This window comes from Micropterus dolomieu, linkage group LG23 (assembly GCF_021292245.1).
Source record: "Micropterus dolomieu isolate WLL.071019.BEF.003 ecotype Adirondacks linkage group LG23, ASM2129224v1, whole genome shotgun sequence".
NCBI classification, from domain to species: Eukaryota; Metazoa; Chordata; class Actinopteri; order Centrarchiformes; family Centrarchidae; genus Micropterus; species Micropterus dolomieu.
Window position 1 is genome coordinate 2,191,063 of NC_060172.1, and position 16,098 is coordinate 2,207,160.

General features: G+C 40.6%; 1 protein-coding gene across 3 annotated transcripts in view; it reads left to right on the plus strand.

Annotated features, from left to right (window-relative positions):
• Positions 1 to 16,098, plus strand: part of pthlha (parathyroid hormone-like hormone a) — a 177,551-nt gene that overhangs the window by 153,858 nt on the left and 7,595 nt on the right. Inside the window, exon 1 of one of the 3 annotated variants that reach the window (XM_046038762.1) lies at positions 3,288 to 3,472. The exons of 1 other annotated variant lie outside the window; for it this stretch is intronic. The gene's annotated coding sequence lies outside the window, so the exon portion shown is untranslated. Of the gene's footprint in view, positions 1 to 3,287; positions 3,473 to 15,379; positions 16,075 to 16,098 lie in introns of those variants that run through there. One more of the 3 variants, XM_046038760.1, reaches the window with a different exon arrangement.

Sequence of the window (16,098 nt, forward strand, 5' to 3'; positions counted from 1 at the left end):
CCTGTGGAAGTTAAATAAGTTGACTTTTTGTTTCACACAGGAAACGAACACCAGTCTCTTGGTTTCTGGCTCTGCTTCCACCTGCTTACTCTGACTTCTCTGGTAAATATCCGACACCAACCTTTTGCGTTAAAAAAAGGTTGGCATCACCCAGTGCGTTGCAGACCGACGCCGACGGATCATGTGGCGATATGTGACGACTTGGAAGTGAGAACAGGTTGACAAATCATTAAACAGAGAACTAGTTTTTTGCTCTGACATTTTTGGCTTTGTGCTTGTTGAAGATTTTTGTTTAGTCCTGATGTTTGATTATGCACAATATTGATAAATGCTACTCGACTGATGTTGGATATTTTTTATTGATATGAGCTGTGAACTTTATGGTGCAGCCTTTTGTTGTTCTCAGGCTGCGGCTTTCACATATTTGTAAGAAAACACACCCGGGCAGTCCAATAGTGTTGCTACTTGGCAGTAGTTGAAGTTAAGGCCGTGATTCAAAATGAATTAGACATCCAATCGAGAGACAATAGGGCCTTTACGGATTCTAACATGTTAAAATGATGATCAATGTCATATTTCAGTCAATATTGTTTATGTGAGGATGTGAAGGTGGGTTCTACCAAAAGACTCACAGGAGGAAGAGACTTGTACACTGAAAAGACTTTTCATTAGTTAAACATTAAACTAGTTTAATGCAAGTTAACTCAACTTAATAGATTGTCTTTGTTTCAACTCACAAATTTAAGTTCCTTATTAGTTATAGGTGATATAACTACAGTGTTGTGGTTGTCTCAGTTACAAACTTGTGTCATCTTCATACTTTGAATTAAAACAAACGATTATTTTACTTGATCACTGCGAGAAAACTGATCACTGATCACTGATCACTTGCATACCCAAGATCAATCAACACACCGATCTGAGGAACGTCTTTTTTATTATCTTTAATCTCATTTTTTCCTAATAAAATGTGGTGTTTTTTCTTTTCTCATGTTTTTATCTTTTTTTTGATTCTCCACAGTGTTTATTTTCTTACAACATTTTGACCACCATATTCTCTTTGTCTACTTTGTTTTAATGCCCATACAATACTGTTGTCATGCATTACACCTGTAAATTGATCCATCCATCGTCAACCGCTTATCCTGCGTACAGGGTCGCAGGGGGCTGGAGCCAATCCCAGCTGACAATCGGCAAAAAGCGCAGGTCACAGAAAGGCCGGGGTAACCGGGGTTTGAACCCACGACCTTCTTGCTGTGAGGAAACAGTGCTAACCACTGCACCAAGTAAATGTTAACGGTACAGAGCATCAAATATCAGAGACTCCACATCCCGTATCTAGTTGCTGATGCAGCAGTTTGAAGGTTTCAGGTTGTGTGGATGAAGAGCAGACGGGTCGCTGCCTCCATCATCTGCGTCCACGCTGGGAAAAGTGAGTCTCCTCATCTCGTCCTCTGGACAGTTTACTGGGGATGAAGTGAGTCAGAGTGGCTTTCTGTTCCAGAGAGATGATGATGATGATGATGAGTGTGTTGAAGGGCATGAGGAGGACGATGAGTCGTCACTGAACAAACTTTGGTGTTTTTGTTTCTGTTATTACTGAATATGACTGGATTTCTTTCTGTATGTACCAACAAATCAACTGTTAAACAGTTGATTAATAAATATCATTATTCGTTTTCCCTTTCATCGTATTGACGTGTTTATATGCACAGGTTGTATTGTTTGTGACTTGCGGTATCTGTTTCAAACAAGCCACCAGACTCCATTCACAAAAACAGTAATTTTACATGGTAGAACACTGGAGCTGCTGGTCTACCGCTGCCTCGATCAGTTAGTTAGTTTGTGTTTATGTGTGGCTTTAAAAACTCACACAATAACACAAACAAACAAAAACACCAAAGTCAAACAATAAAAGAAACAAACTAACCGAGCGAGGCAGCGGTTGACCAGCAACTGCCTTGTTCTGCTAGGTAAAATGACTGTTTTGTGAATGGAGTCTGGTGGTTTTGATGAGAGAGTTATATCGACTGTTTTCGGTTAAACAAAAACAATTTTACTCTTCTAAAAAAAAAAAAGTTTATCCCTGTAGGGATTCTTTCCATAATCTTGTCAGACATTTGTAATAACAATCTGAGCCTGTTGGTGGCAAAAACAAGCGGCCGACTGCAGAACTGCATTGAATTTAAATGTTATCCCAATTAGTCACACAGACACAAAAACACAGTGTCCAGGTTGAAAATACACAAGTTAGCCTTTAACTCCACCAGCTGTTTATCTCGATGAACAGTAGTGGATGGAAACTTGCATTAATTTGTGTTATAACTCGCAGTACGTTTGGTTGGAAACCTGCTGAGTGACACCTCCGTAGCTTCTACAGATCTGAACGCAGTGCTTTAATTTGTCTTGATGATCTTGTTGTCTCTCTGCTGTGTTTTTAGATCTTCTTCCAGGAACACGAGGTGTTGCTGAGCAGTGAATGCTGCTGCACGGGCAGCGTCTGGCTTCGACTCACTCATGAAGGAGTGTTTGACCCGCCGCTCACAACCAAAACCACGACCCTCTGCTAAACATAGAGAACCTCAGACTGGAAACTAGAGCGCTTTGCTGTCGTGTTGGAGATCAGGTTGGATGCTACGCAAGCAGGGCCAGGCAGGCGTGACGAACCAAACCACTACTATCATGTTTAGGCGAGGTTTTTCTTTTTTTTCCCTCCTCCTCCCGCCTCCGGTCTGTCAAACACAGGTCTGGCAGCAGGGGGTCATTACTTAATAGAGTAGAATTAAATTGAGAAAACGAAAACAGAGACGAGAGACAAAAACACAGACTGCTCTGTGTGTGAACTCTGTTTTCATAATCGGCTTTTAAATTATGACATTAATCTGCCCAAGTAAAGTTTAGTTTAGCAGAAATAACACTTTAAGGGTTGAATTTAACGTGGAGGTTTTTCTCCGCTGCGCCTCAGTGACGCGCAGAGGAGTGAAAAACACCGAGGAGGATCAATCTGTCACAAGAGCGAGAGTAAAAGAAACCGCAGAAACCACGGCTGCTGGAAAACACGAGATCTACCGGCCCGGAGACCTGAAACGAGGACGAGCCGCCACACGTGTCGTTAGTTTAGAGTTTGAAGTTCGTGGTGTGTTTGTGAGGGAAGGAAAGGACGAAGGAAAGGGGATGTGGGAGGGAGCAGATAGAGTGAGTAAGTTCATCCATCTAATTACTACGCAGCCTCGTGGACTCTTCTTCTGCTGCTGCTACCGTGATGATGGTGATGACCTCCGTGTGATGTCAGCAGGAGGGCTCTGCTTTTATTTATAAAGCTTTAGGAGGCTTCACAGCCGGAGCAGAAGGAGAGAGACTCTCCGGCAAATCTCCAGGACACCAGAGGAGCGAGTCTTCTCCTCAGAGGAGCGAGGAAAGTATTTTACTCTTCAGTGGATTCATGATACTCAGGAGACGAGCTCTGAAACAGGTGAGTCACACGAGCAGAGTAAACAAATAAAAGGCTGTTTGTTTTGTTGTTTACATCCTGGTGTGTGTGCACGGATACGAACCGTGAGGAAGAGGACGGTCTGTTCTTAAAATATTCATCCTTTTTTTCCTTTTTAGGCGTTTTGTTTTTCTTATTTTTATCATTGATCTTTAACTTTTTCAAAAATGTTTTTTTCCAATTCCGTAAATTTTTTGCCTTTCTAAAAATATCCCGACTTTTTTCTCGAACGATTCGGACTTTTAAGGCAATTTTTTTTTACTTTATTCTCATAAATCTTTAACTTTATTCTCAAAATATTACAACTTGTTTCTTGTAGATATCACAACTTTTCTCTCATAACTTTTTAACTTTATTCTCATGAATCATTAACTTCTTTCCTGTAAATCTCTGACTTTAGTCTTTAAAATATCACAAACCTCTTTTCAAAACTTTTTAAATTCATTCTCACTATTTGGCAGGGCAATCTTTTCACTTTCTTCCCATTAATGTTTGACTTTTTATCAAAATATTACAACTTGTTTCTTGTAGATATCACAACTCTTTTCTCATAACTTTTAAACTTTATTCTCATGAATCTTTAACTTGTTTTTTGTAGTTTACTCCTTGTTTACTTTTTTAAATTTTACCACTCACTTTTCTCATAACCTTCACGTTTTTGGCAGGGCAAACTTTTGACTTTATTCTCATAAATCTTTAACTTTATTGTCAAAATAATAAAACTTTGATATTAGAAGTTCCTTGTAAATATCAAAACTTTCCTCTCATAACTTTTTAACTTTATTCTTGTTTACTTATTTCTTGTAAATCTCTGACTGGACTCTTTTTCAAACTTTTTGAAAAATGTATTTTTACTTGTTTTAGTATAAGTAAAGTACAAGTACCTCAAATTTGTACAGTACAGTACTTGAGTAAATGTACTTACTGTCTAATGAGTTTGCTGGCAGCGCGGCGCTAACCATAATCAGATCTAATTAAGCGCAGGGATGTAATTGCCTTAGTGGGACCCAAGAGTGACACACCAGCAGATTATGTACACCCATCAGGGGACATCTGCAGAAGTCGCCCAGAAACGCAGACTGCAGGCGCCTCGTTCCTGCGCTTCACGCCGCGCTAACATGGAGCTTTAATCCGAACGGCTTCAGGAATGAAGATGACTTTTGCTTTTGCTGTTTGATATGATTTGTATGATATGTTGTTTGTAACTCGCTGGCTCCTTCTGATGTGACGGCACGTTGATGAAAACCGTGTCTGTCAACATTCAGTCACTGAAAAATATTCTTATATTTTCTATATAATATTCTAAAATTAAGGATTATGTTAAATTCATAGTATGGGCGATATAGTTACTATATGTATTATAATTTAACATGTAGTTCACCACTAGGCCTAATATTAAGTCGTTACAGCTGTTTCATTTTTCTGGGGGGTTTTATTCATTAAATCCTTGTTTTTCTTTCATGTAAAAACAGATTCAGATCAGTTTCTCCTGTAGATCAACTTATTTAACATCATCGTCTTCCGTCCTCTTTGTGTCTTTGTTTGGGGAAGTGACCTCTTTAAATGTGGCTCCTTTTCACCTCAATGAGAAATGATTTAATTGTAATTCAGTTAGAAACTCCTGGACTTTAACAGCTCCTGTGTTTCAGCAGCTTTTTCTGCTCATGTTCAAAACTTTCTGCAGAATCTCTCCCACAGATCTGTGTTCTCTGACAGCTCCAGAGAAAATAACGTCATCATTTAATGAGAATCTTTGAATCTTTGCTAGTAGTTTCCCCTTCAGCTCACAGTCCCTAACAGAGCAAGGTTGCTTCAGTTTTTAGATGTTTACATTGTAAAACCAGTTAGTTACCACTCAACTGGTGGGTTCACTTGATTCCTGTCACTGGGCGGAGTTGATTCACTCTGCAGTCTCCATGCTGCACTAACAATAGACCTCCGTAGACATAAATCTGACACACGTACAGTTTGGCTGTATTATTTGTTCCCCCTTCAAAAAATTGCTCTTGACAAACTTATGTTTATTACCCCCCCAAACTGCACACCTTGACCTTTTAATTCATGTCAATTTTCTGTTCTGATTTAAACAAGTCTAAGCAAATTACTGAGAAGGCACCAATCAGAGGCAGCGTTTTTATGATGTAGACTTCTCACAAAGTATTAGTATTTTTAAACTACAAAATACAAAACACTTATTACACGTATTTTGATACCCAGTATGAAGCAACTTTTATCAGCTACAAATGTTTTTTAAATATATGTATCCTAAATACTGCCCAACCCTGTTTACATGTCACGCTGTAGAAATCCCACACGGCCCAATCTGCACATAAAGCGACCCTAAACAGGGGTCCCATGCCCGAGCTTGTGACTCCGTGTTTTTGTGGGCTGCACTTTTCATGTTTATGTCAGCTGGTCACGGGGTCAGGCCGGGGAGCAGAAAAACCTCTGAGAATATGTCTGCTGCAGCTTTCAGTGCAGAGAGTTACTGTTTGTGGTCGCACAGCGGTGGAGCAGCATGTGCTCCTGCGGTGGGCGTGTTGTTTAATGCGAGTGAGTAAAACAAGAGGGAGGGAGGGAGAAGGAGTTTCTGTCCATCACAAGAAAAACCCAAAAATGTACATTCCTGGATTCTTGCGTCAAAATGTGTCGCCACCGAGTGAAGCCGGGGAGGAGGAGGGTCGAAGGTAAGCCAGAGGTTAAAATGAGAGAGAGGAAGGCCACCCCTGAGAGGGGAATGAGCGAGACGTCTCATGGTCTCTTCATCATCCCTCAATCATCATCATCCATCATCCTGCCCCCCCTCCCGCCGCCGCCGCCGCCGCCGCCTCTCCTCCCCTCTGCTCGCACTTTTCCATCATTTTGAAGCCCGGCCTCCATCCTGATTTACTGCGAGTCACACAGCTGCTGCACAAACCGCCATTAAACGGAGTCTGAGGTCACTTTGTTTCACAGAAACTCTTCATTTAGACCCTAAACTTTAAATCGTTACACTCGCCTTATTCACAGGAAGGTGGAGCGCTCACAAACGTGAGGAGCTTCAACGGGTCAAACAACATCTTATCAAACCAAAGTACAAACCTTTGGTGTTGCTTCTCGTGAAGTATTCTTTACACTGTCAGACTGCGTTTAATGTTTTTTAGCTGCGTTCTACATGGATATTTGTTACATGGCTACGGCTGGACGATACGGCCAAAAATGTTAACACGATAAAAAGTTTCATATCTTTCGAGATCGATAATTATGATGATAAATTATTTCTTTCAAGTTTAAAGGCTGATTTTTGCTTCTGAGTGAAAGTGGAAAAAACTTGATGGTTAATTGAGGTTTTAAACTTTTCTTTATGGGCGACACTTGAGGCCAAACCGTGGGTCACTTCACAAATCTGAGGTAGAACATTCAAAACACTTTGTCAACAATTATGCACGAGTAAAATTCAGTAAAAGCTTTTTTCAGTCCTTATTCCTCAACAAAATAAACATCTTAATAAAACAATTAAGTCCATTTATTGAATATTTATTGAACATTTTGATATATCCTCTCCGCCGTGGTGCCTGGACCAGTTGATGAAATGATAACAGCCTTTAAAACAGCCGCACCAAATCCACTGAAAAAACACTCGTAAAGTTACTCACCAATCTGAAAGGCATCCGACGAGCCTGCATTGAGCGAAGTCGTTTTTCTCATTTGCGACCCTCTCCTCCGGTTCTTTTCTCTCTTGTCTCTTCCTGAAACAGCTTTTATGTGTGGACGGCATGGCTGCTGGCTTGCACGTGTGCTCTGCTGGTCTACTGATCAGATTTTACTTTTCACCCGGTTTCTGGAGTCTTGTCACATGATCAAATAGAAGTTTAAGATTGGGCATTAATTTACATATTACCCAGCAATCGTCACTGCATATGTGGGCTATGTGACACGAATACCAAAGAAAATAAAACTAAATTCATTCAGTTGAATCTGTGGAATCAGTTATTTTATTATTTTATATTTTACTGTATACCTTATAGCATACTGCTTGCTACAGACTGCACTGTCTATACCTACGGCCCTGGCCTTAACCTAGAGCAACAAAGCTATGTGACGTTTAGACTCCACTGCTTCGTCAGATTGGAATCCCCTCCTACTCATGAGTTGTAAGACTCAACCTTGCCAGATTCCCAGAGAACACAGATATATGCTAACCTGACGCCTGAGCCGTCTGCCTTATCAGTCTTACGGTTGTCTCCCTAACAAGGACAGTTTTGTGAGATGAATAACCAGAGCTGGAAGGTCACTTGTGGGGTCAGCTAATGAGTCCAAGCTAGACCTGTCTTACGTCTCCCTGTTACATCAAATAAGCCCCCTAAGACAGTCCAAAAACAGCAAAACCTCACGTTGGTGAAGCCGGAACAAGACAAGCAATTAATAAATGGTCAAAAATAGCTGCAGATTCATCAACTAATAGACTGATCTATGATGATGTAAGGATTTTGATCTTTTTAAAAGGTTTGTTTGTTTTTAAAGGGATCTGGGGAGGCTGACCTGACGGGGTGTGCAGCACGGCGGTGTGGTGGTGGGGGGGTAACAGTACGTACCTTTGTTTTGTGTATGTCGAGCTCTGCCAAGACGCAGCAATTTTCTAAGAATCTGAAACAGCTTTCCTGGCTCGGACCCCACATGCTGCCGGCAGCCAGGAAAATCCTTTTTTTCCCCCTTGTACCTGTTTACCTGCAGGTAAAGTAGCTTTCACAGTGCGCTGCACAAGCTGGGCATCGGAGGAGGTGGAGGGGGGGGGGGGGGGGGGGGGGGGGGGGGTGGAGGACAGGTAGCCTTCCTCACCGCTGATCCCAGACACTCTTCCTTTTGTTCTGGTGGATTAAAACTCTGCCTGGACTTTGTGTTCCCGAATCGAGTCCAACTGGAGGAGCTCGTAAACTGGAAGGAACTTGACTAATTTGCAGACAAACTGGGGGGAAAACTGCTCCCATGATTCTCCCTGGCACCAATCAATTCACCATTCACCATCAAAATGGTGACTTTAATGCACCAAACGATGACTTGGAAAGGAACAATGGGTTCTGTTTATGATCCGTAATGAATGAAAAGAGCAGCAGGAAGGTTTGTTGCATCACCACATCCAGAGCTCGTGTTGGCAGCCTGCGTATTTAACAAATAATGTGTTCATTGTGTGCTTTTTATGTTCATGCACTGAACTTTACAGTGGAGCTGCTATTTCTGGGTAAAAAAAAAAAAAAATCAAGGATGCATCAATAGACTGCAGTCGCCAAGGCTGAATGTTTGAGATAATTGAGTAAATTGAAAACAGCCTGACTAAACTCAGCCAGTCGACTTAGTGTTGAGTCAGAGAACAAACTGTAGGGAAGCCCTGATAAATATCTACATCCATTCATAGGATTTCCCCCCAGAAGAAAAGTCATCTTTTCTCTTCCGGGCATTTGAAAGACCTCTTTCGAGGAGCGCTGCCCGTCTGAAACCCCCGGAGGCCGCCTGCAACGTTAGCTAAACATTTTGTTAGCGCACGCTGGGCTAACCCTCGGACTCTCATGCTGCCCTTTATGCTTTATGTGTGTCCACACTCAGCTTAAGGCAGAGGGGAGGTTTCACTGATTATCATTGCTAACCTTACTCTCACTTCTCGCCGCCCTGCCCCTTCTGAAACAGTGACGGTCTGCCTGTTTAGCTAATTTTAGAACTAAATCCTCTTTATTGGAACAATCAACAGCTCCAGGATTTCGTGGGTCTTTTTTTGTGATTGTTGCGGCCTAAAATGTCTCATTTTACGGAAGTAAAAAAAAAAAAAAAAAAAGTTGCAAAGTTTTTGGTCCTTTTATTATTATTATTTTTTTTGCAGTGAAAACTGATTGGTCGAAATTGCAAGTTGCACTTAATTCACAGGGATTTGTTGAATTTGTGTTAATTGCTGTGATCATCCTGGAGGGACTGGAACAGTAATTAACCTCATTAGTCAACGATCAGGCTCAAAACGGATGACGCTGTACATTTTGGCACTTTCAGCGACAGAAGCTGGAAATTTCCCCCATTTATTCATTATGTTCTGTGATCTATTCCAGCCTTTCTCTTCAGGTGCTAACTATGTTTTTTCGTGGTACACACAGGCTGTATTGGAAACCTCCGACAAATACTGCAGTATGTACCGATGTGGCCTAAATGGAGGATTCAGTATGCAAACAAAAGACCAGCCTACCTCACGTACTGCGCTCTGTCCCTGATAACAAGAAATACAACTCTATCACATTTAGACTGTGTATGTTGTGTTGCTCGCTGACAGGTTAACGTTGCTGTCTTTTCAATTTAAACAATTTGCTTAAGAGGCTTAATAAGCAGGTAGTAGGACGAACGCAGCTCCTCACACAAGATTAATTTAGAAACTTCTACTTCTATCTCCTCCTGTTGTTTACTTCTGCTAGCATACCGCAAAATAAATCCATATAACAGTTTTGTACTGTGTACTCTTATTAAACGCAGTATGTAGTGCATACTGCGGCAGCCATAGTGTTTTATTTACCCCACCCCAGTACTGGCATCACTGCTTTATACTTTCAGCCCAGTTTAATCAGCTTTTGTTGAACCCACTAAAAACACATCTGCGTGTTAAAGTCTGCATCACAAAGAAGTTGACCGGCTGAAATGTAAGTAATATCCATCAAGGCTGTTGTTTCTAAACATGCTTTGACCTCAGCATGAACATAGTACTGGCATATAAAAATTGTGTACAAGTACCCATAATTCTCCAGAAGTGAAATGTTGATGCCGTTTGCTCGTGCAAACATTTTTCCCCCCACAACTGATTTCCACACAGATGTCAGAGGTAAGACCCTCTGTGTGTGAGTGTTGGGCCGGTTTTCTCTCTCGGAGTTCTGTTTTTAATTGTCGGAGGCGACAGCTGGAACATATTGCTGATATTTCAACACGTGTCAGTCAGAGCGGTGGAGGGGAATGGCGCTGCTGCCCGCAGTGTTTGTCTGACTTACTGCTGTTTGCTCTCTAGAACGCAGCGAAGGCGTGGAGGTTAACTCAGGAAACTCCTGAAGCCGCCATGCGCGCATTTTTCACATGATTACTTTTCTAATTAACTCTGATAAAGTTTTTTTACTAACAGAATGGGACTTTTCTGATGAGAGTCAGTTCTTCTTCATCTTGTATTTGTAGTGAGTCCATTGTCTTATATGGAGAAACAAAACATTCACACAGATTCCCTTAGCGTGCATGCTGCAATAGGGCTGCTACCAACGATTATTAATATTTTCCTTATCGATTAATCTGTCGCTTATTTTCTTGATTAATCAATTAGTCTTTAGGTATGGAAAATAGTGAAAAATATCAATCAGTGTCTCCCAAAGCCCAAGGTGACGTCCTCAAATGTCTTGTTCTGTCCATAACCCAAATAAATTCAGTTTACTGTCACAGAGGAGCAAAGGAAGCTGGAATCAGAGAATTTGGACACTGGTTATCATAATTGTTGATGATTAATTTAATACTTGACAACTATTAATTGACTAATCATTGCAGCTCTAATTTACAACCAAAACTTATGAAATAGAGACAGTGACGAGAGAAAGTCTCAACAAAAATTTGGCGAGTGCAGTTTGCAAAGTGAAATAAATCCAGCAAATGTCCTGTGATCGAATGCCAACGTATCGCATTATTTCGCTATTTGCTTTTAGTAGGAGTCACCAAAGTCACGAATTTTCAAATCTTACACATAGTGGGCAGCCCCGCCCTAAAGCCTCCCCTGCTTCCTGGTCTCTGTTCCTCTAAATGGGACCATAATTTACTAAATGAACATCATGCTGTGTTGAAGAAGACTTGAAACTAGCGACTGAGACCATAAACTCATCAGGAAAGTGTTTACTGAGGGAATAAATCAGCTGACAAGTAGAAACATTTTCTCATAGACTTCTATACAATCACACTTCTTTCTGCAGCCGCTGGAGTCGCCCCCTGCTGGCTGCTAGAGAGGAAGCAGGTTTAAGGCGCCCCCTGCTGGCAGATAGAGAGGACGCAGGTTTAAGTCGCCCCCTGCTGGCTGCTGGTGAGGACGCAGGTTTAAGTTACTTCTGCACTGGCTTCACTTTGCAGACCAGAACCAACATAATGAAGACTTTTATTTATTATTGTTTAAGTAGTATTGGGTGCTGGGTGACTGAGATGACCGGGTTTACGTATCATGATGTAGATCTGTACCACAGTGATGGACAGACTGGGGAGAAAATCCTGCTTCCTGTTTAATTGCCAAGGCTTCAGCTGTATTTTGTGCTCTTTTATTTCATCAGGCTAATAAATGCAGCCCAGTACGAGAGGTTACATAAGAGCGAACTGAGCCACAGAGCAGCGACAGCTTTGGTGGTCTGAAGCTGTTTGATCCACAAACACAAGGAATGTTTCCACCCAGAGCCGGACTTAACACGATCAGATCAGATTAGATTAGATTCCTGTAATCAAATGTTAAGATCTGCGGTCGAGCGTCGGATGGAAATAAAAGTGTTAAAGAACATGAGAATGAGGTTAAAGAGGATAACAGTTAATTACAGCAAGGAGAGAGCAAACTGACATCAGCGCTAATGTGTATCATGAACGCTTCACCTCATCTGATGTGCACATGGTAGACATTTCTTATCTTATACTTTATTGGTCCCTGAGGGGATATTTGTCTGTTCTCTGCATTTAATCCATCCTAATTAGGAGCAGTGGGCAGCCATTGATTGGTTCAGAGACGGGTCTGTGCTGGACTTGAACCCACGGACTGACCTAATGCTCACTCTGAGCTTATCATAGTGAAGATGGCAGTGTGCTTTAAATTAACTACGTCGACAACATTTAAAAGTAAATTGGACGTGATTGTCGGAAAGTTACCAAACATTGTCGGATGTTTTATTTAGTTTCGCCTGAAATGACATCAAAGGTTTTCCAATATTTGGCTGCTGTTTGCAAAATTTATTTTGTATTTACTGATTTTCAAACTGAACTCGGCAGCTTTTTATGGAAGACAAGAGCAGCAAATGTTGTACTCTGAAAGGGGCGGAGCATAACCTGGACGTGGGAGGGTCTTATTTAAATTAGTTATTAAAGCGTGAAATGGGTATGGGTTGATCAGAAGTTGCTATATTTATTTGAAAACTATTTAGAGACTCAGAGCAATACATTTCATTGCAACACTAAGATGATATTTTTTTAATTATAAAGGTTCCTATATCAGGGTGTCCGCGGGGTCTTAAAAGGTAATAAATCAATTCTGCGAAAATTAAGGCCATTAAAAAGTCTTAATCGCCATTTAACAAGGTATTAAATTTTGAAGATATTTTTTTCAATGTGAAAATCCTGTTTGTTCAAAAGTTTGTTTGCTAAAAGTGCAGGTGAACGTATTTCTTTATAATGCATAGCCAAAAATACTACACAGGCAGTGAGTAGCAACTGTACCGAGCGCCTATTTCACTCTTAAACGCTCCAAATAATAGAACCGGAAAATGATTTAAGAATACAACTGACCGTAATCTCCCACCCCGCCAGACTCGCAATGCTAATCGTCCAAAACATAGGAGTGGCGATCAGGAGTAACGGGATTAACCCGGTGGACCGGTCGCTCTGTGGCCACTTTGAACAGCCCCGTTCCTGAAAAACCAGAGCGAGATGCGCCGCCAGCAGCTGAATCTGTAAGACTGAAGACAACAGGGAGAATTCTAACGTTAGCTGGCTATTTAGCTAAATCGGTGCTTTTTATTGAAACAAATTCAACTTTTCATAAAGCCGATGCTCTCGTCAGTGTCAGTTTTTGTGAACAGATCAATCACAGCCTGGATGGAGCGGCATTAAAAAAAGTTTGATGTGCTGCAACAAACTTTATAAATGTTGAACTCTGTTGTTCTGCATAAACGGTTCTGATTATTGACGAGTTAGTAGCCTGATCAAAATCAAGGTCGGAGACTCTCATGTAGCCTGGAGCATTTTTCTTGCACAAAGTCAATGAATAAAATTTTTTAATTAATATTAAACTAGTGGTAAGTTATATTCTATTATTTGAAATTATATTGAATATAGTAGCATAATGAATATATTAATATCAAACTTACAGTTTACTATTAAATTAACAACATACATTTAACTTAATGTTATACTAATACAGTCGTTTAGACCAGTTCCTCCTCCAGGTTGTATCTGTGCTACAGCGCCTACACTACTTACGTTATTCATCACTAAGTTTATATTTTGTTCTATTGATCAAGTGGTCGATGAAAGTTATCACACACATCACTGCAGGCAAGCTCACATTATCTAGTTTAAACCAACTAAAACACAAAATGACACTGTGGTTCACATGATTTGCTGTAATATTGCGTACAGAAACGTCATAGTTTATGTAAGACAGTTGCTTTTCGCAGGAAATCTGACCTTCACACAGAAAACAGTTGGCCTGTACAGGCTGTTATAGGCAACTGAGAAAGTTGGTGAATGCCTCAATTTGTAGGTGGCGTTTCAACCTGATGACATGTAGGCAACATAATAAATATGTTAGAAATATATTTAAATTCCTTTAAAAACTCAAATGTCCCTCATAAAGTCCCTATCAGGGTGTTCAGAAATATCAAAATCATAAATACTTTATTGATCCATGCAAAACAAAGTATTAAAGACATAGAAATAATAAAAAGTTGGCAAGTAGAAAATATAAAAATATGAGTAGAAGTGTGGACAAACTGCACATGCAGTATTCCTACAGTATGTGACAGAATAGGTATGAATAAATAAAAATAGTGTGGATTATGTTGAGAGGATTTAAATCCATTTATTGTTAAATTAAAATTTGCAGTATTGGGACAGAATAAACCAAGACTTTGCACATTATTCAAGTAAAGAAAGTTGTACATGGTTGTTCACATGAAAAATGACAAAGGTAGTTTCAGAGTTCACCCGCTGCCTTGAGACGTAACCAAATGTCTGTGACCTCATGACCAGCTTGGTGTCAGGAGGCTGAGCGTTATACCTGAGACAGAACACCTGACTCTCAGGTCTTCAGTGGGCATGTAAAGGGCAGCGATGGCCCGGAGTCGAACCAGCTGTCACTGTGCATCACACAGCAAGAGCTTCAAACAGGAAATACCTCCGAGTCTTAACACGGCCATAAAGTCACCAGAAGAGACTTGTGCCATTCACTTTTCATAAACTTCTAATAATAAACTAACACAAATGTCTGCCTGTAAAATAAAATTTGTGTCACTGAGATTTTGTTTTTTTTAAGGTTTTTTTTTAGTTTTTTTTTTATATATATTTATTTTTTTATATTTTTTGTGTCCAGTATGTCTTACCAAAAGTCAGATCTTTGATCCAAAAAAAAGTTCTGCTAATTTTCGTGTGTGTGCTCTTTGTACGGTCTGCTTGTTTTTAGACATTTAACATTGATTAATTTGTTACATAATAAAGGGATTTGTTGTAAAATGTTTATAGGGATCAGAAAAAGGTATTTTAGTATTTTAGTTTGTTTTTGTGTTGTCTTTATCATTATCATCTTCTTCAGAGTAATAACAGTAAACTTTATTTATGTATCACTTACATGCACAAAGTTCTTTATATTACAATCACAAAAAAACTTTAAAGAAAAATATTAACAGTTGTTTTTACTGTCAACATTAACATAAGGCCCACCAAGAGGACGGGCCGTATTTTTGGCACTAATCACCCCCCATAGTCTTTAAGCTGTGTTGTCTGAATTACTTGTAGTGTTTGTTTTGTCACATTCTCTTTTTTTGTCTTTATGTCACCTTTGCTTTTGTTTTAAATTTCTTTTGTTTTCCTCCTTTTTTATAGATTTGTTTGCTTGTTGTCATTTTCTTTGTTTTTGTGGCTGACTAATCATAACTACGCGAAGTCGTCTCATTCTCTAAGCATGAATTTATTTTCTCAGCCTTGATCCTGAAATATTAAACACCAGACTCGTGATTGAAATAGACAAACCAGTGAACTATTTCTGGCATTAATTGACCTCCATAGCCCCGACTGTGGTTTCAGGTCGACTCCCTGTGTGCTGCTCGAGTGCCACCTTCCTGCCGTTTCTTTTTACTATGTGAGTCCTCCACATTAGGTGGGCAGAGACATCATTAAGGGCCCTCCTCTTTGTTAAGACGTCCTCCCCTTCCCTTCGCCTCTGACCTTCTCAGGCAGCATGCAGCAAACGTTCCCATCAGATCGACCTGCAGCAGTCGCAGCAGCAGCAGCAGCAGCAGCAGCAGCGCAGCCTCAGCTCGTCCCGCCGCTGGCTGCCCTGCCGTCACTCTAACGCTCACCTTTTAACCGCAGGACACCTGGAGGACTGCTGGAGCTGCAGCTGGACTTCTTCTTCTCCACTTAATGGAGTTTTTAAACTGAGGAACATAAATTAAAAAACTAAAAGACGAGCACTTGGATGTCTTTTGGCTCGTGGTTTATTTTTCTTTCGCTCTGTAAGGTGTCTTCACCTGGATTGTGTCTCCTGAGACGATCTTTACTTGTGGTGGAAAGTTTGAAAAAGGACATAAGTGAATTTCTTTCTGTTTATCTTTTTTTCCGTGCTGGAAAGACACTGCTGTGGGAAAGTAAGTCCCCCCCCCCCCCCCCCC